The sequence below is a fragment of the Elephas maximus genome, chromosome 27, assembly GCF_024166365.1.
Source record: "Elephas maximus indicus isolate mEleMax1 chromosome 27, mEleMax1 primary haplotype, whole genome shotgun sequence".
Lineage (NCBI taxonomy): Eukaryota > Metazoa > Chordata > Mammalia > Proboscidea > Elephantidae > Elephas > Elephas maximus.
Genome location: NC_064845.1, coordinates 14,742,538 through 14,761,443, shown reverse-complemented (window position 1 = coordinate 14,761,443; position 18,906 = coordinate 14,742,538). Strand labels below are relative to the sequence as shown.

Below are 18,906 nucleotides of genomic sequence, written 5' to 3'. Positions count from 1 at the left end.
AGCTAGATGTTCCCCAAGACCATGGTCCTCACAGCCCTCAGCCCAGTAATCTGGTCCCTCAGGGAGTTTGGACATGTTTCTAGAGCTTCCATGCCACGCTCATATTTTAAATGTGTCTCGACTTCTGCACAAAGAACTCGTGTATTTAAATTCCATGTCACACACCCAAGGCATTGAATGCAGACCCTGCCACCTACTTGCTTTAATTCTGTGGGCAGATTTGTAACTTTTCTGAGCCTCATTTCATTGGTAAGCTATGGATGATCTCTCGTGGTGTTAATGAAGAGTTAACAGTAACATGCAGAAATGTCATTACATAGAATACCTCATGGTGATCCCATGGGGGTCAGAGTAGAACTGTGTACCATAGGGTTTTCAGTGGGTGATTTTTTGGGAAATAGATCAAAAAGCCTTTCTTCCTAGTATCTTAGAGTGGACTCAAACCTCCAACCTTTCTGTTAGCAGCTGAGTGCATCAACTGTCTCTACCACCCTGGGATTCCATTACACGAAGTAAGTCCTCTAAAAATGTTAGCTATGTTTTTATATTAATGGTGCAAATTGTAAAGCACTTACCTTGACGTTAAAAGTGAACTATGTATAGCAAGAGTTGGAGAGAATATGGAGAAACTGGAATCCTCATACATTGCTGATGGGATTATAAAATGCTATATCCACTTTGGAAAGCAGCTTGGCATTTTTAAAAAATATTAAACATAGATTTATCATACAATCCAGGAATTTTACTCCTGGGAATCTACCCAAGAAAAATGAAAATATGTCTATATGAAGACTTGTACAGAAATGTTCATAGCAGCAGTATTCATAATAGTCAAAAAGCGGAGGCCGATGGGGGGAAACAAATGCCCATCAACTGGTGAATGAATCAACAAGTTGTAATGTATGTATACAATGGAATTCTGTCTAGGAATAAAAAAGAATGAGCAAAAAATAAAAATGAACACCATAACATGGACGAACCACAAAAACAAGTGAAAGAAACCATACACAGAAGACCTCATATTGCGTGATTCCATTTATGTGGAATTCTAAGAAAAGGAAAATCTATTCAGACAGAAAGTAGATTAGCGGATGCCTGGCACTGGAGGTAGGAATGGGGAGTGGCTGCAAAGAGGGTTCTTTCTGGAGTGATGGAAATATTCTAAAAATCAGATTGTGGTGTTGGTTGTAGAACACTACAGGTTTACTAAAAATCATTGGATTGTATGCTTAACATATGTGAATTTTATGATATGCAAACTTTTTTTCAAGAGTGAACCACGTTTATTTTTGAAGATTTTGATGATTGTTACATAGATTCTTCTTGTTGCAACGTGAAGGCAAATCAGTGAAATATTTTTTCCCAGCTTTCTGAAATGCCTTGCATCCTCCGTGCTATCATGGATGCTTCAGCTTTCTCTATGCAGTAGAGAAGTCTTTGGTTTCCAAGACAGCAAGCCTAACCCTGAAACTAATTGCCTGCAGGCACTAGCAAAGGATACTAACATCTGAAAACAATAGAAAGTCCTGCCAGTAAATGGAAATCAGTAACACTGGTTGATGATTCCACACGAGTAAAAAGAGATTTGGAAAATGGAGCACCTTCACTTTAGCCATTAAACTTCTCCTTCGCCAGTTCTTCATTAAACGCCTGTCTTAAACAGGGCAGTTGAGTCTAAGATATCAGACATGTTTGAATTATGGAGATCGACTGCTTCATTGTTGGCCTTGGGCACAGGATAAAAGGAACTGAATTTAATATTTCCCCAGAAAATGATGTAAGGAGAGGTAATTGGCAGCACCTGGAAGATACCATCTGAAAGAGCAGAACCCCCAGAGCACAAGTCCGTTCCATATATGCCAATTTCCATTGTGTTGAAGTGCCACGGACTTCACTCAACCATCAGACCCAAGAACTGTGTGTGATAATTCTCTGTGCTCACTTTTTGAAAATCGGAATTGCATGACCAATGATTGTAGGACCATCTAGTTCCATGGCAAATAAATAGGAAATTCAGAGTATTGATTGGACTGTGTAGTTCCATTGCAAATAAATAGGGAGTTCAGAGAATTGAACTGGGCAGTCACTTTTGTCCGGATCTGGGCCATAGGAATATAATCTGAGAATCTCCATCTACCTGATTATTAGGTGTGTCTGTGTTAACATGTGAATTTTCAGCAGACTTCTTTGGTTGATACTGAGAGCCAATAGCAATAGAAGTGGTCCCATAGTTGCTGTTAAGACAACAACAACAACAACAAAACCCCCAACCAAACATCAACTCTCTTGTTTCTCCATGTATTATACAAAAATTACTGGTGTCAGAACATCTCACGTGTTGGGGGAAGGGAGGCCTGCTATTAAAAAATGAGAAACTTGAGCGACTCTGCCACACTCTGTTGCTGGAGTAATGGCTGTGAGTAGAAGACCAAGATCCCTGCCTCATGGAGCATTTGTTCTACTAAGGTGATTCTAGAAGTGTGGCTTGGACCAACAGCATCTCCTTCACCTGGGTACTTAGTAGGAGTGTAAATGTTCAGGCCCCACTTGGACCTACTGAATCAGACACTGAGAGCGGAGCCTAGCAATGTGAGTTTTAAAGCGCCCTCTAGGTGCTGATGCACAATCATGTTTGGGAGGCGTTGCTCTAGGGTAGGTTTTCTCAGCCTGAGCACTATTGACATATCGGGCTGAGTAATTCTTTGTTGTGGGGGGCTATCCTGTGCATTGTAGGATCTTTATCCCTGACCTCTACTCATTAGGTCTCAGTAGCAACCTCACCCAGTTGTGACAATCAAAAATGTCTCCAGATGTTGCCGAATGTTCCTTGGGGGAGGGGAGCAAAATCATGCTGAGATTATTACCACTACTTTAGGGCAAAGCTGTGCAACATTAGTGCTTGAGTCAAATCTCTGGAAATGGAAACTGGGAATGTGTGTTTTAAAAGCCTTCCTAATGAATCTGATGCCGTTAAAATTTGAGAATCACAATCATAGTAGGAGAAAGAGGGGCAAGAAACAAAAATATGCACACGTGTAAATAATGTCAAAGATTAGGGTAGTACAGAGAAGATTTGTAAGATGGAGTTTCTTCACTTTATCCATTAGACTTCATGTCTTTGGAAGGATGGGGAAGGCAGGGAAAGAGGACAAGAAGCTACAGCCAAGGGTTGTAATTTTAAACAATTTGGCCATGGAAGGTCTCACTGAGAAGGTGATACTTGACCAAAGCATGAAGGAAGTGAGTCAGGAGATCTCTGGTAGAAGAAAGTGTCAAGCCCAGAGAAGAACAAAGACAAAGATCCTGAGGCATGGGCCTGTCTGACAAATTCAAAGGACATCAAGGAAACCAGAGTGACAGAGAGGGCTCTAGGAGGAAAGAAGTTGTTGAAGAGATCAGAGAAATAATGAACGAATTAATTAATTTACCTTGTCTGGAGACTTGACTTCCTCGTGTACTGTGTATCTTTGTGTATACCTGTGGTTCTTTGGACTTCAGCTTTCTTTTCTATAAAGTGGAATGAATACCTGTCCCATGTAGGTCTGGAAACTCTGGTGGCATAGTGGTTAAGGGCTACCGCTGCTAACCAAAAGGTCGGCAGTTCAAATCCGCTAGCCGCTCCTTGGAAACTCTGTGGGGGCGATTCTACTCTGTCCTACAGGGTCACTACGAGTCGGAATTGACTCGACAGCAAAGCGGTGTGGGGCCTATAGGCCTGCTTGGTGAAATAAAATGCTCAAATGATGTTAAACTTTTGAGAGGGGGAGTACATTATTTTTATTTCTGAACTTCCATTGGCATTTCTCATAGTACAGGATCAATAAATACTACATGTATTGTAAAATAAATAGAGAATTTTAGACCTACCGCATCAGAATCTCTGTGATGGAGACTGGAAATAGCATTTTTAACAAGTTCCCTCAGGGGAGTCTTGAATATGCACAGTACTTTGAGATCTTCATTTTTCTCATATATTCATATCCTGGTTCCTGTTGAATTACCTGGTATAACCTAGCAGTGGAATTTTCCAGGTGTGAAAAATAACACCTGAAGTTCTAAGGCCTTCACAAGAATGGGCTGGGTTTCAGCCCTACCCTGGCATGCTCAGGGGAGAATATTGAGGAGTATTTAACTTTGTGGTGAGGCTAGTACTGGATTAAATATTCAGGGAACTTCTCAGAGGAAACTTACTCCTTTTTCTGTTTTCTCAAGTCAATCAAATAAACTTAGGAAATACAAATACTTCCTGATCCCTTATGTGAAAAAATGTAACTCCAAGGTAGATATGAAAACCCTGATGGTACAGTGGTTAAGAACTATGGCTGCTAACTAAAAAAGGCTGGCAGTTCAAATCCACCAGGCAGACCTTAGATACCCTATAGGGCAGTTGTACTCTGTCCTACAGGGTTGCTGTGAGTCAGAATCCTCTTAACGATAAAGGTTTTTTTTTTTTTGAGGTAGATACGGTATTGTGGCCATCATGATGAGTTTAAGGTTGGTTAAAGTCATCCAAGGCAAAATATTCCTTCCACCTAATTATCTAGGTGTCCTTTGTTTTGCACTGGACTCACCTCTCCATGACCAGCTAACCTGTCTATACCTTAATGTGATAAACTTCTTCCTTCCTAAATGTTTGGTGTGTTTGGGGGCATTTTCAGTCCTTAAAAATAAACCATTCTTCAACATGTTACTCTCCGGTCATTTGCTCAACCTTATTTGCCTTGGGGAACCTCAGAGATTAAATCTTACCACGTCTCAAAGCTGCAATGGTTTGAACTGCTAGGTTTTTCTGCCTTAATTTCCCCTGTGCGTCCAGGAGGTCAGACATGGTCTGGGGCAACACTTAAGAAACCCTGTATTGTGAGGACTCAATTGAATTAGTTGGTTTGGATCACGTTCCTTTTCCCATTGAAATGATAGGGGATGGGTGTCAAGATGAGTTTTAAATTGATTTATTTGGTAAAGAAAATATACACCAAAGCCGAAGAGAAAATGCCTCCTCGTTATTAGTTGCTAAGCTACACCTGACAGTTCTTGAGGCAATCCGAGCGTGGAACTGAAAGGACCCAGTTTTTGTTCATTTAGTTCACTTATATATAAATAATATAATTATTTATTTTATATATCATAATTATCAGCAATTAATTACACTTATATGTCAGATACATAGACAAGCCATTCGAGAAAGTTAAAAAAATCAAGTATGTGACATTTCACCTGGCATCATAGCCGTTGTTCCTTGTAATCATTTCCCAGTACGGGTCCATGCAACCTTTAAATATCACACCTGACCATTCGCAGATTGGAGAATGGAGGTCTAATTGTATTTGGAACTGTTCCAAAATCTTAAGAACTTTTGTCATCCAGGACTAGGCACAACCCACTCACCCCAACTTTTTTCCCCACTACTTATACACTAAGAAGCATTTTGGAATTAAAGTTACTCCTGGGCTTGTCAGAGAAAGCACAGGACGTCCCGTGAAATTTGAATTTGAAATCCAGATAAACAACAAATACAATTTAATATAAGTAGACCCCTATCTATTTGGGATCTGTTTGTACCGGGAACATACTTACACTTAAAAAAATCCCTTTGTTATTTATCTAAAATTCAAATTTCACTGTGCCTCTTTTATTAGTTAACTCAGGCAACCCTCGTTCTTTGTGTCACAGCCATTGGATTTCAGGAATATCCAATTGTGATCATGAAACTTCAGGCTAACAGAATCTCAGGCAGGTTATTCAGCTTCTCTGCCAGTATGAAATTAAAAAAGAAAACCATAATTATTTTCTCTGAATAAAAGAACCTGAGAATTTTTTTTTTTTTTTTTTTTTAAGTAAAAGCTAGGGTTAGAAGCTATTGTCATGTTTTCCTAAGTTGGCTGAGTCAGTAATTAGGGGTACTTCTCAGTAGACACAAGGACCTATTTTATCATGTAAAAAAAAATGAAGACACCGGTGAGATCATAACACATCTTTTTGGGGCCTGGATTATAGCAGCACTGCTACCCAATCTACTTTTATTAAATTGCTCTTGAGTCAAAGGTCTAGCCTAGCAGGGTGTGTGCCATTGTAAAGTTCATCACCTGTGTGAACTATTTCGTGTACTGAAGGACCTCAGCTCCTGACTGAGCCCAGTTACTATAAAGTTCTGCACAAAGACGCTGGCGCTCCCTCGTGTGACTTCCTTCTGTAAGATGGCTGCGGCTTCAGTGGAGATGCTCCAGGTTGACTTTAGGTTTAGCAGGGGAGCTTGGCTGTCCCTCCTCATTTTGAGAAGGGTAAAAATGTCATATTATGAAGAGGCGATGTTGAGAAGAAGCCGGCAAAGACTGAATTATCAAACCTACTTTCAGCTCTTATTCTGCATTGTGACGTTTTAAGACTGCTAACTGAAGATAATTATGTTTGCAGGACACTGAGCATCACCATAAAGAGACAGTCGTCCATCCTTCTCGTCTGGAGAATCGTGCCAGGGATCCACAGACCGGAGGTACGTTGAGGTTTAGTCCTTTGGAACGCCTTAATACTCTTATTAGAAGCTATTTTGGGCTTTGTAATCACCCTTATCTGGTTTCTGGAATATTTATTCCAGTAAATCAGTTTGATCCATGACAACAGTTTCTTGCCAGAAGGAACTCAGAGAAAAGAATGTATGTTGATATCCTGCTGCATCTTGAAACGAGGTAGTTCTTGGAGCTTGGCAGCTTTGCTTCTGTGTGAGGGAGGGGAGCAAACTGATTGTGTGAAAGTGGAATGGATATTGAGGGAGGAGGTAGAATTTTGTCCCAGAGCTACGTGATGAAACTTGAACTGAGTTTTTATTACAACTCTCATGCAGTTGTAATAAATAAACATTAGAATGACTTCAGGCACCATGTGTTATTATAATCACCTGGAAGTTAAACAAAATGTTCTAAAGCGATTCTTTCACTTCTCAGGATTTTGGTCTCAATCCACTGTACCCCACAGCGATTCTAAATGTGCCACTCCTTCTGGCTTAGCATGTCCTGTTGTTGTTTGCAGCCTTGGTGGCGCAGTGGTTAAGAACTCGGCTGCCAACCAAAAGGTTGGAAGTTCAAATCACCAGCGCTCCTTGGAAAACTTGGGGGACAGTTCTCTTCTGTCCTATAGGCTCACTGTGAGGTGGAATCGACTCCACAGCAGTGGGTTTGGTTGTTAGTTGTGGCTGAGTCAGCTCTAGCTCATGGTAGCCTTGTGTATACCGGAACGAAACATTGCCCGGACCTGGCCATTCTCACAGTTGTCGGCGTGTTTGAGCCCGTTGTAACATGTCCTACAAAATCCTAAACTCAATATAATCAATATGCTTTGCTAAGTCATTAAGATTTACTAAGATGAGATATGCAAAGATATAAATATCTGAAACATAAGCTTTATGTACTTTGTTTTGGGGTTGGGGACTTGAAGTTCAGATCCCAAGTTTGTCAAACTTTTTTTCTATTAAGGGTCGGATAGTAAGTATTTTAAGCTTTGTGGGCCATATGATCTCTGTGACAACTCATTTCTGCCATTGTAGCAATAAAGCAGCCATAGACAACATGTAAACAAAGTGGTGTGGTTGTGTTCCAATAAAATTTTACTTACGGGAACTTAAATTTGAATTCCACTTGTTCACATCAGGAAGTATTCCCCACCCTCCCCCTCTCCAGCCTGAAGGCTGACTGAAAATAAAAACAAAATAAACCAGTGGGGGGCGAAATTTGGCCTGCAGGTCATAGTTTAGATCAATAAAACCAAGCAAGTTCTTCTAGGAATCTCCATTAATTTGTTCTCACTGACATCACAGAGATCCTGTATTATGCTGCGGTAATGGTTTCCCAAGCATACCTGGGCGTCATAGCTTCAGCTGTGTGTTATGAGAGGAACAGGGAGTGTTAAATATTGAAGACACCTGGGGCATCTTGGTGCCGACTGTGCTCCAGAAGCGAGTTTGTACTTTTTGCATCTGGGCCAATCTCTCTTCCCAGCCAATGGCCTTCCACCCACCCGCTTCCACATTCTGCCAGCCTTCTTTTATCTCTTAATCAGTTACCAGGACATGAGGGAGTTGTCAGCATAGCAGCTGCTTTTCAACAGGTTATATGGCAGCAAGTTTCTTTACATTGATTTTATTGCCTTTCTTTGATTAAAGGGTTTCATTTCAAATACTTGGCAAGGATTGTTTGAGCACGGGATTACCTCAGTACAGGCAAATGTAAGAAATTAACAGGCCCACAACCTAAATAAACTGATACAGCCATGAGAATTTTATTGAAAAAATAGTCCTTTACAGAAGATTGCAAATAATTCTTAGTGTTCCCTTCATTCGCTGAAAGCTTTCTCCAAATAACATATTCTCCAGATATGTTTTAAAAGTTCATAAATTTAAAAATGATAGGCCTAGCTCACCTGTGTCAGCTACTAATGTATTCTGTGATCTTAGGCAAGTTCACCTCTCGTGTCTGAAAAAGAAGGAACTTGAGCTATGTGAATTCAAAGGGATTCTTGTGTACTCATGACTCAGAAAGTTAGTGTAGTAGAGATAGATAAGCCTTTTGAAATCACCAAATGAAAGAGCATTAATTCCTTTATATAGTATTATAAAGGATGCATATGGGGGGACTGTCCCTAAACTAACCTTACTGAGCAGAGACAATACTACTGAGCTTCTCCCCACTCCTCGTTCTTCCCAACCATTACCAGGAGTGTTCCATGGAGTTGAATTTGAATGTAGAGGTCATTGGATTATATGGACTTCGCTGCTATCCTTTGTGCAGAATGCTTAGTGTTTTGGATATCAAGAAACAAAAGATAGAGCCATATTAATTGCTGTGAGTGTATTTTTCATATGTATCTTAGCAAGAAGAATTTATAGAGTTAAACAAAATTCCTTTGTTTGGCAAATATATCTCTCTTACCCTCATTAATATAGAGAAGCAATTCTGTGAATATTTTAGTCTCAGGACCCTTTTGTATTCTTAAAATCACTGAGGACCCCAAAGAGCTTTTATATGAGTGGGTTATATATCTAACAATGTTTACTATATTAGAAATTCAAGCTGAGAATAAAAAAATTCTTAATTGCTTCATTAAAGTAGTAAGTCTGTGATGTGTTAACATAAATCCAACACTTTTTTTTTTTACGAAAAATAACTTTACCAAAACAAAAATGTTAATGAGAAGCATAGCACTTTTTTTCACATTTTTGTGCGTCTCTTTAATGTTTCTCTTAATGAAGGAAGCTGCGTTCTCATATCTGTTTCTGCATTCAAGCTGCCGTGATATCACGTGTCATGTAGTCTCTGGAAAGCTCCATTGTATGCTTACGAGAGAATGAGAGTGAAAAAGGCAAGTAGCATCTTAGTATTATGAAAATAGCTTTGGCTTCACAGATGTCCTGTGGGAATCCCAGGTCTCTCCAGGAACTGCTGGACCATAGTTTGAGAACCTCTGGTACTGCAGTACCCCCAAAACAAGGCATTTATGGTTCCTTCCTTGTAACTTGATTACCTGCCCTTTTGATCATGTACAAATGTCTCATTCTGATTTCTTCTTTGACAAAGCTATGACCTAAAAAGGAAGGAAAAAATCGTTGTCAACTGAGTGCCTTTAAAAATGTAAGCTAATGTAAAGATTGCACCCCCACGTTGTGTATGAAATTATGCTGCTCTTTACGGACTTAAAATGGTAAGGTGGAAAATAAGATAAGACCCATACTGCTCACAGGGCTTGAGCGGTGTTTGTTCGTTGTTGGTTGGTGGGGTGCGTGGGGTTGGTGGGGTGGCTGTTGGTTTTGTTTTGCGTTCTGGTTATAGATTTGTATTGATCAAGGTCTACTCATCAGGGCATCAAGTGCTTATTGAGTGCTACTAGAGGCTGTAGTGATAAAAATGTATAAGGCAGAGAACTACAGTTGTACAGATTCTTATCTTTAAATGAGGAAACAAATATACAAAGAAGCTAGGTGGCTTGCCCAAGATTATGCAGCTAGGAAGTATAGAACTTGAAACAGAGATCAGGTCTCGTTTTTACATTACTCTGTGCTATCTATCCCCTGGCACCTACCCTTGGGCAACTTACAGTCTCAAACTGAATATAGTTATGAACCCAATTGTAGAGTACAGATTGCAAGTAGTGGCCATTCAGATATATATAGATTCATGAAGGCTGGAGTCAGCTGAGAAAAACTGAGACTTTAGTGGCATTTCAGGCAAACTTTGAAGTGCAGGGAAAGACTGAATAGAAATGGGTATAATAGAAGAATAATCAACGTGCAAGGACAACTTGGGAAAAGATGCAGAGGCCGGGATGGCCAGGATGGAAAACAGCTTCATTGACATGGTGGGTATCTGCTGGGGAATAAGGAGGGAGGAGGCTGGGAGATGAGATGATGGCAGCCACACCCTCTCTGAATTGGGAGCATCAGCTTGTGAGATGCCTCATCTGACTTAGACTACAGGTAAATGGCTTGCAAACAGACTCACACAAGCAGAGCTTTACAAGTTTTCCACCCAAGATGTTGGCCATTTAACTTCATGGATGAGCCAACCGAGCTAACCAGCCACAGATGTTTTGTTTATAACCGGAGGAATTCATGTGAGCTCCGTGATGACATTTCCCTGTCTATAAAATGCTGATAGTTCACAGTGATACTGTGCGAAGCACTTGGAATCTCTATCTTGAGAGGCAGTTCTTAAAGTGTAATGGTTTAATGGTCATTTAGCATGATGGGCCTTCAGAGTGTAATAGCATTTGCCTGCCAGTTAAAATGAACACTTCTCTGTGGGAAGTCAAAGATCATGTCAGCGTAACCTGGGTTAGGTGAAGGAGAGCATGAGGAAGCAAAAGCCAAAACAGAGAAACAACAGTCTATGCCAAAGTGCTATAGGGACCGAAATGTCTCCAATGCCTAGCCTGTCCATAAATCCACTGCAGTTAGAGAATACCACTCACTCCAACTAATTGGGGGAAAATATACTCTAATCTGGTGAAAAGTCTGACTTCCATTTTTTGTTTGTTTAAATGGAATGCTCTTTTACTTTCTCCACTTTCCTCCCATCCCCAACCCTAATACCGTTCTAATTTTATCTGATAGCTTTACCTCCTACTTACAAATTGACCTTCCCCCAAATAATTAGAAACTGAACTTCTTGTCCACCCTGAAACTTCTCTGTGTTTCCGTTCTTCCTGCTGGCTTGTAGGTAAAAGTGTACCTTCTTAGGTTTCAGGCCAGCCCCCTAGGCTCTTGGTGCCACCCTTTCCCAGTTCTGAAGGGATCTCCATCGGTCAATTCACCCCTTTCTCCTGCATCTCTGATCTCTCTCTGCTCATAGGTTTCTTCCCCTTAGCTTAGAAACTTAGACAAGTTTTACTGACTTCTGCTTCTCTATTCTCCTGTTACTGCCCTTATTTTCAATGTATTCCTTTGGCCGCCACACTTAACGGTGAGTGTGTGCACAGGGTCACCAATGTCGTCTTAGATGCTGGTGTGATGATCATGGCTCAATCCTGACACAATTACAGGTGCTTGGAACTGTTTTTACCCACATTCTCTCTTCCTCTGATGTCAGGCATGCCATCCTCCTTGGTGTTCCTCTCATGAACCTGAATTTTCTGTGTCTGTCTTCCTTGGCTGTACGGTATTGATAGCCTTCTGGATTCCATCTGTGGCAGTTCCTTGCTCGTGCTCAGGGAAGATGTTTGCACTCTCTTTTTACTAAGCATCTTACTTTGTCTTTTAAATCTGTACCTTCAACCCTGCTGTTTTCCTTCAAGCTCCAGAAGCAAATCCACCACCACCCCATTGCCATAGAGTCGTTTCTGACTCATAGTGACCCTATAGAACAGAGGAGAACCTCCCCATAGGGTTGCCAAGGAATAGCTGGTGGATTCGAACTGCCGACCTTTTGATTAGCAGGCCAGCTCTTAACCACTGCGCCATCAAGGCTCCGTTGTACCACCAGAGCATCTTAAATGGGGAATATTCTCCTCTTGCTCTTTTTTCAGAGAAAGCTTGAAGAGAGCAAGCTTCTCAGTGGTGAATAAGTAGAGCAGCTTGGCACCAAGGAACAGCTATTTATAGATTTGCCTTGAAAAGCCAGTTTCCTAAAATCTGGATACCTCCCTGCCTATGGGAAGTCGTGGATCCTCCCATGGGGGGAAGAGAACATGGTAAAGGTGGGACACTGGTTCTTTAGGAAGCTCAGTTTGGGTGTAGGTCCCTTCCCTGGCAGAAAGGAGAGCATCTCAATGACAATGACAATGTCCAGGCAACTCGGATTGAGACCTCAGGGTCATTTACAGATACCCCTGCTTACTCCTGTACCCACTCAATGTTCGGGTCCTACCAGATCTTTAGGAGTCAGTTAAGTTGAAAATCAGCTTTGGAAATACCCTTAAGAAAAACCCACAAAAGTAACAAAAGGCAATGGATAGAGGCTTGGGAAGTTCCCACTGACTGCCACTGAAATCAAATCAACCACCAGGCAGATTTCCAAAGCAAGTGTCAAATGACAAATACCCAGTTGAGATAAAAGTACTTAATATGAGATAAAAGGTACCCACTGAAGTGGTTAAGATTTGTGGTAATTCATTCCTACTGAGGAAAATAACAACTCCATGTCCCTGGATGGGTTGCAGAGAAAATGGGACTCAATATTTGAGTTGCAGGAACTATCAAATTACAATAACTTGCTGGGGCCATGCTAGCTAGCACTTACAGCTTAGTCTCTTCAACGCTGATTCAACAAAACAGCAGTCAATGCATGTGTTCAATGTGGGTGTTAGTCTCTTTTAAAACATATCCAGATGATATTGGCTGTGGAAAATCTGGGTTTTAGAGAGCAAAATAATTCATCTGATACTTACTTAAAATAGAAGACACATCTATAACAAATGATGTCAAACTTTCTTATGTTTAATCCATTTATACGGCGGATAAGGCTTTTAAAAAGTGAACCATTGACAAAAATACGTCATACGTTAACTCCATTTATGGCCACTTTCCATTGCTATTTCTGTGAAGAAAGTAACACTTTTCATATTATATCTGCCTTTTGTCTAAGAAACTCTGAATAATTCAGAATAAGGTGTAAAAATCCCCCCAAAATAAACCCGTTGCCGTTGAGCCGAATCCGACTCATAGCAACCCTATAGGACTGAGTAGAACTGCCCCATAGAGTTTCCAAGGAGCGCCTGGTAGATTCGAACTGCTGACCTTTTGGTTAGCAGCTGTAGCACTTAACCATTACGCCATCAAGGTTTCCGAATAAGATATAGTCCCTTATTTAATAATGGCTTTTAAAAAATATCCATCATAATATGTACTTAAAATCTCTGGCCACAATTAAAGGAGTCCTGGTGGTGCAGTGGTTAAAGCACTCGGCTGCTAACCGAAAGGTCAGCGGTTCAAACCCACGAGCCACTCCAGCTGCTCCGTGGAAGAAAGACATGGCAGTCTGCATCTGTAAAGGTTTACAGCCTTGGAAACCCTATGGGGAAGTTCCACCCTGTCCTACAGGGTCACTATGAGTCAGAATCTACTCCACAGTAGTGGGTAATCACAATTAAAGTTTCATATATAAGATTTTTCCAAATATTGTTAAGTTATATAAATCTGGTCAACTTTGGCATCTGTGTGCAATATTTTGATATATTGGAAAAAGACCATGGGAAGTGAAATCAGGGTATATACTTACAGTTTAAAATATGACAGTTATAAAAATATATAAGATTTACTTAAGCCAACTCTGATTGTGTTCCATGATCTTTGGAAAATCAAATATAATGCTTGTTTTCTTGAGATTAAGGAATTATAACATGTTCGATGTTAAAAATTTAGAAAATACAAAGCAAGTATATTAAAAAAAGGAAATAAATCACCTGTAAAGCCTTTCAGTAATTTACTTGCTCCCAAATAGAATCAAACTGTAAAGTGACAATTCAGAAATCAATGACATATTTCTTGTCACTAAACGTTCTTGAAAATGTGAGTTTTTAAAATGTCTGTAATATTTTACCATATGGTTATATTGTATTAAATACTTAACCTTCGCACCTCCTTCATAATTGTAAATGTATTTCTGTAGATCCAGGTTTTTGCTTTAGGGTGGCTTTCTAGAAGTAGAATCACAAGGTCACTAGTTCAAAAAAGAAGCTTCATTCAAATGGACAAAATAATTTTCAGAGAAAGTAGACCCATTTACATTGCTATTGGTAGTATAAGAAACTACTCATTTTATTTCTTACAGCATAAAATTTTATAATTAACAACAACAAAAACAATTGGATAAGCCAACTCTTGCCCATCACTGTGAAATGCTACCTTGTTCATTTGTGTGTATTTCTGGTTTCTCTGTCTGGTTCCATACATGTACCTGTTTCACACAGACTTACTGACTGTATTCATTACTATAACTTTATAACAAGCTTTAATAATTTGGGTCAATCTCTCTCATTACTCTTTTTGCTCGTGGTCTTTTCAGAACCTTTCTGGCTATTTACTCTTGGCTTTTTTCCCCTCATATCAACATTGACTGAAATTTGAATTAAAATTTTAGTTCAGGAAGAATTATCATCGTTGCAGTGTTTTTTCAACCAAGAATAGATTGGTCTTTTTATCTACCCATAAGGCTGCCAACGTTTCTTTGTTTATTGTTGAAACCTGGTGATTTTGCCAAGGTATGGGTTAGTGTACTCTGTCCCATAGGGTTGCTATGAGTCGGAATCGACTCGACAGCACTGGGTATGGGTTAGTGTTGATTATCCTGCGTCAGGTCTCTCCTCCTCCCCACCCTGCCAGGACATAGTACGCTCTTTTGATTTGTATATTCAGGCCTACCATTATTTTAGAAAAGTTATCTTATATCATTGAATGTTTTTTCTCTTCCACGTTTTATTGAGATAGCGTGTATATATGTCTTGAATGTCCTTTGTCTGATTTAACGCTATTTTAATTTCATTTGCTCAGTTTCCCCTAGCCTGTTCTTCGTGTTACTATCATTTATCATGCTTGCCTACCAGTTTGTTTCTTTTGTGTGATTTCATTTATGTAACAGTTTTAATTTCTACTTTTCTGAGCAATGCTACCTAAATTTTTGCCTTTCTGTTGCCTTACATTTCCTTAAAACCTTTTACCTTTTATTCTGGTTTCAGAGGGGTGGTTTTTAATTACCTTCAGTTTAATGAGTTTTGTCTAAGATTTTCATTCTGCTTTGTAGGTTAAATTTCATTTTTTATTTTCTGAGGATTATCTAAAGCTTACCTAACTATATAAAAACCTAACTATATAGAACAATGTATGTAATAGATAAATAAACAATAAAATAACAAATAATGCAAATAATGCAGACCCCAAATTCTCACAAAAAGACCATACTTAATGGTCTGACTGAGATTAGAGGAATCCTGGTGGTCATGGTCCCCAAACCTTTTGTTAGCCCAGAACAGAAACCATTTCCGAAGACAACTCATCAGACATAGAAGGGACTGGACAGTGGGTAGGAGAGAGATGCTGATGAAGAGTGAGATATTTGTATCAGGTGGACACTTGAGACTGTGTTGGCATCTCCTGTCTGGAGGGGGGATGGGAGGATAGAGAGAGTTGGAAGCTGGCAAAATTGTCACAAAAGGAGAGACTGGAAGGGCTGACTCATTAGGGGGAGAGCAAGTGGGAGTATGGAGTAAGGTGTATATAAACTTATATATGACAGCCTGACTTGATTTGTAAACGTTCGCTTGAAGCTCAATAAAAATTAAAAAAAAAAAACACCTGACTATATAGAACAATGTACATAATAGATAAACAATAAAATAACAAATAATGCAAATAATTGGTATACAATAAAATAAAATCGACATCAAAACAATATAGTAGAATCTTCAATAATGAATCAACAATAATAGAATAATCGATAGTAGTCAACAAATAATAAAATAAATACATAAAAAACTAGATCAAACAAAAACTCGTATTCCAGACCCAGTTTAAGAAACGTGGAGCCCGGGTGGCACAGTGGAATGGTTTGAACCCACCAGCTGCTCCGTAGGAGAAGAATGTGGTAGTCTGCTTCCATGTGGACTTACAGCCTTGGAAACCCTGCCGGGCTGTTCTCCTCTGTCTTATAGGGTGGCTATGAGTCGGAATCGCCTCGACGGCAGTGGATTTTTTTGGCGGTGGGTGCATGTCTCTGCTATCTCTGCTTCTCTTCTAGCTGAGCATTAGCGTGCTCCTCTGTCTTGTGTTAATCATTTCCTTGTTTTCTTTACGATTCTATCAATATACACTGTATTATGAGTATCCCAGTTGTTTTATGTACTCATCACACTTTGTATTCCTAGGTATCTTTATTTTTCCACATTTGGTTGGTGTGGAAAGAGGTTCGATTGTGGTTTTAGTTGGCATTTACCTAATTTACTAATGAGATAGTGTGTCTTTTCATGTCCAGTGTGCATATGCGCTTCATTTTCTACGCAACGCCTGTAATGATATTCTGGTTTCTACAAGTTATTTATATATCCTGGAGACTAATTCCTTGTTAATTATATGTATCGCAAATATCTCTGCCAGTTTTTAGCGTGTCTTCTTACTACGCTTATGGTGTCTTTCGATGAAGAGAAACTTATTCATTTTAATATGTTCTAATTTATCTTTTATGATCTATCCCAAGGAAGAAAAAGCATTCTCTTCTGTTTCCCTATGTTGTTGTTGTGTGCCACTGAGTTGATTCTGAGTCATAACGACCCTAAAATTTGAACTTTCACATTTAAGATTTTAACTTATTTGGGATTGATTCTCTAACTGGAGTGAGGTAGGGATTTTTTTTTTTTTTCCTTATAAGAAAACCCATGTTCCAACACTTCTAAAGTTCACCCATAGCTCTCTGATATTTTTTCTTTCATAAATAACATTTCCACATGTGTAGGTCTTTCTGAGCTCCAAGTACTACTGTTCCGTTGTTGATAAGCTTATACCAATACTGTTTTGTCTTAATTACTACTGTCTTGATCTCTGGTAGGGTAAGCCCTCTACCTTGTATTCTCAAGAGTATTCTCCTTTTCTTTGCTTTTCTTAGTGATCAGAATCAGCGTGTCAAGGCCAGTGAAAAACTCTGTAGAGATTTTGATTGGAATAGTTTTGCCGATATGGATTTATCTAAGCAGACGTGACATCTTTGTAATACTGACGTGACATCTTTGTAATACTGATGTGATATCTTTGTAATACTGAGTCTATCAATGCACGGATATGGTATTTATCTATGTTTATTTGACTTTATAATGCATTTAAGAAAATTTTATATTCTACATGGAAGTCATACAACTTTTGCTTTTCTCATTTTAGATATATCATTATTATTGGTACTGTATATGACAGCTTAAAAAAAATTCTGCATGTTCATAGTACCTGAAATTGATTTTTGTACCCAGAAAATGTTAGCTCATATTAATTATAATAATTTATTTGTAGTTGCTTTGGGATCATAATGTCTGTGATTCGTGTTTTCCCTTTTTAATCGTTCTTCTTTGTGTTTGTGTGTGCACATGTAGCTGGACACTGACTAAAAACTCTAATACATTTTTAAATAGCTTTAATGATGGTTGCTAAACCTGTCTTTTACTAATTTTTAGGGGAGTATTTTTAACCAGTGAGTGTGATGTTTTGCTGAAGAGTTTATACGGTAACTTTATTAGGTTAAAGAAGTTTAAGTCTATTACTAATTTCCTAAGAATTTTTGTGGAGGTAATTGTTGGCTTTTATTTAATGTCTTATTTCTTATATCTATAGAGATAATGGAAAACTTGGTGGTGTAGTAGGGTTAAGTGCTATGGTTGCTAACAAAAGGTCAGCAGTTCAAATCTACCAGGCGCTTCTTGGAATCTCTGTGGGGCAATTCTACTCTGTACTGTAGTGTTGCTATAAGTCAAAATCAATGGACAGCAATGAGTTTGGGTGTTTGTTTTTGGTTATTGAGATAATACAGTTTTCTTGTAAAATCTTTTGATGTCAAATCCTATGGTCAATTCTTTTCACCTTATTTTATCTGTCAGCTATCAGCCTATGACAAATTTGTTCACTCACTCTTTCTTGATACACTGTCATTTGGCTCTAAGGACCTCCCCTTACTATCACTTTGCTGGATTTAGCCTTACCTCAGTGATGGCATCTTCTCTCTTTATGAAGCTTTAGTGTTCCAGAGCTCAGTCCTTGGAATCTTCCTCTTCTCTGTCAACATTTATTTTCTTGGTGATTTTAAGGCTTTTATGCCAACTCCTCTCAAATTTATCTCCTTCCCAGTCCCTTCTCCCAAACCCCAGACTTGAATATCCAACTGCTATTCAGCATCTCTACATGGGTACCTAGTAGACTCAAATGCAGTTTCAGAAGTAACAAGTCTAAAACTAAACTTTTGATCTCTCTTCCTCAGCCCCATCAAACCTGCTCCATATATGATTTCTCAATTTCTGCTCTCGAAGACTTTATTCCTCAAGTCAGTCAGATCAGAAACACTGGAATTATTCTATACTTTATATTCTTTTCTGTCTCACTTCTAATCAGGGAATCCTGTTAATTCTTCTTTCAAAGTGTATGTAGAATCTGACCACCTCTCACCACCTCCACTGTATTACCCTGATCTAATACACTATCATTCTTGTCTCACAATAAGTCTCTGCCTTGTACCCTTGCTCCTATACAGACTACTCTCAACATGGCTACTAGGTTTCCTTTGAGGGAGCGAGTTGTGACGATGACACTCCTCTCCTCAAAAGCTTGGAATGGTTCCCCATTTCACTTGGGTTAAAATCTAGAATCCTTACAGTGGCCCACAGGGACCTCCATGGACCTTCTACTCCACCCTTCACCCTTCCCTGCTACATGCACGCATTTTCCTTACCTCTTCAGCC

General features: G+C 39.3%; 1 long non-coding RNA gene across 1 annotated transcript in view; it reads left to right on the top strand.

Moving 5' to 3' along the window:
* Nucleotides 1-18,906, top strand: part of LOC126068428 (uncharacterized) — a 373,496-nt gene that overhangs the window by 27,938 nt on the left and 326,652 nt on the right. The window contains exon 2 of the long non-coding RNA XR_007515681.1: nt 6,415-6,493. This is a non-coding gene — a long non-coding RNA (uncharacterized LOC126068428). The remainder of the gene's footprint in view (nt 1-6,414; nt 6,494-18,906) is intronic.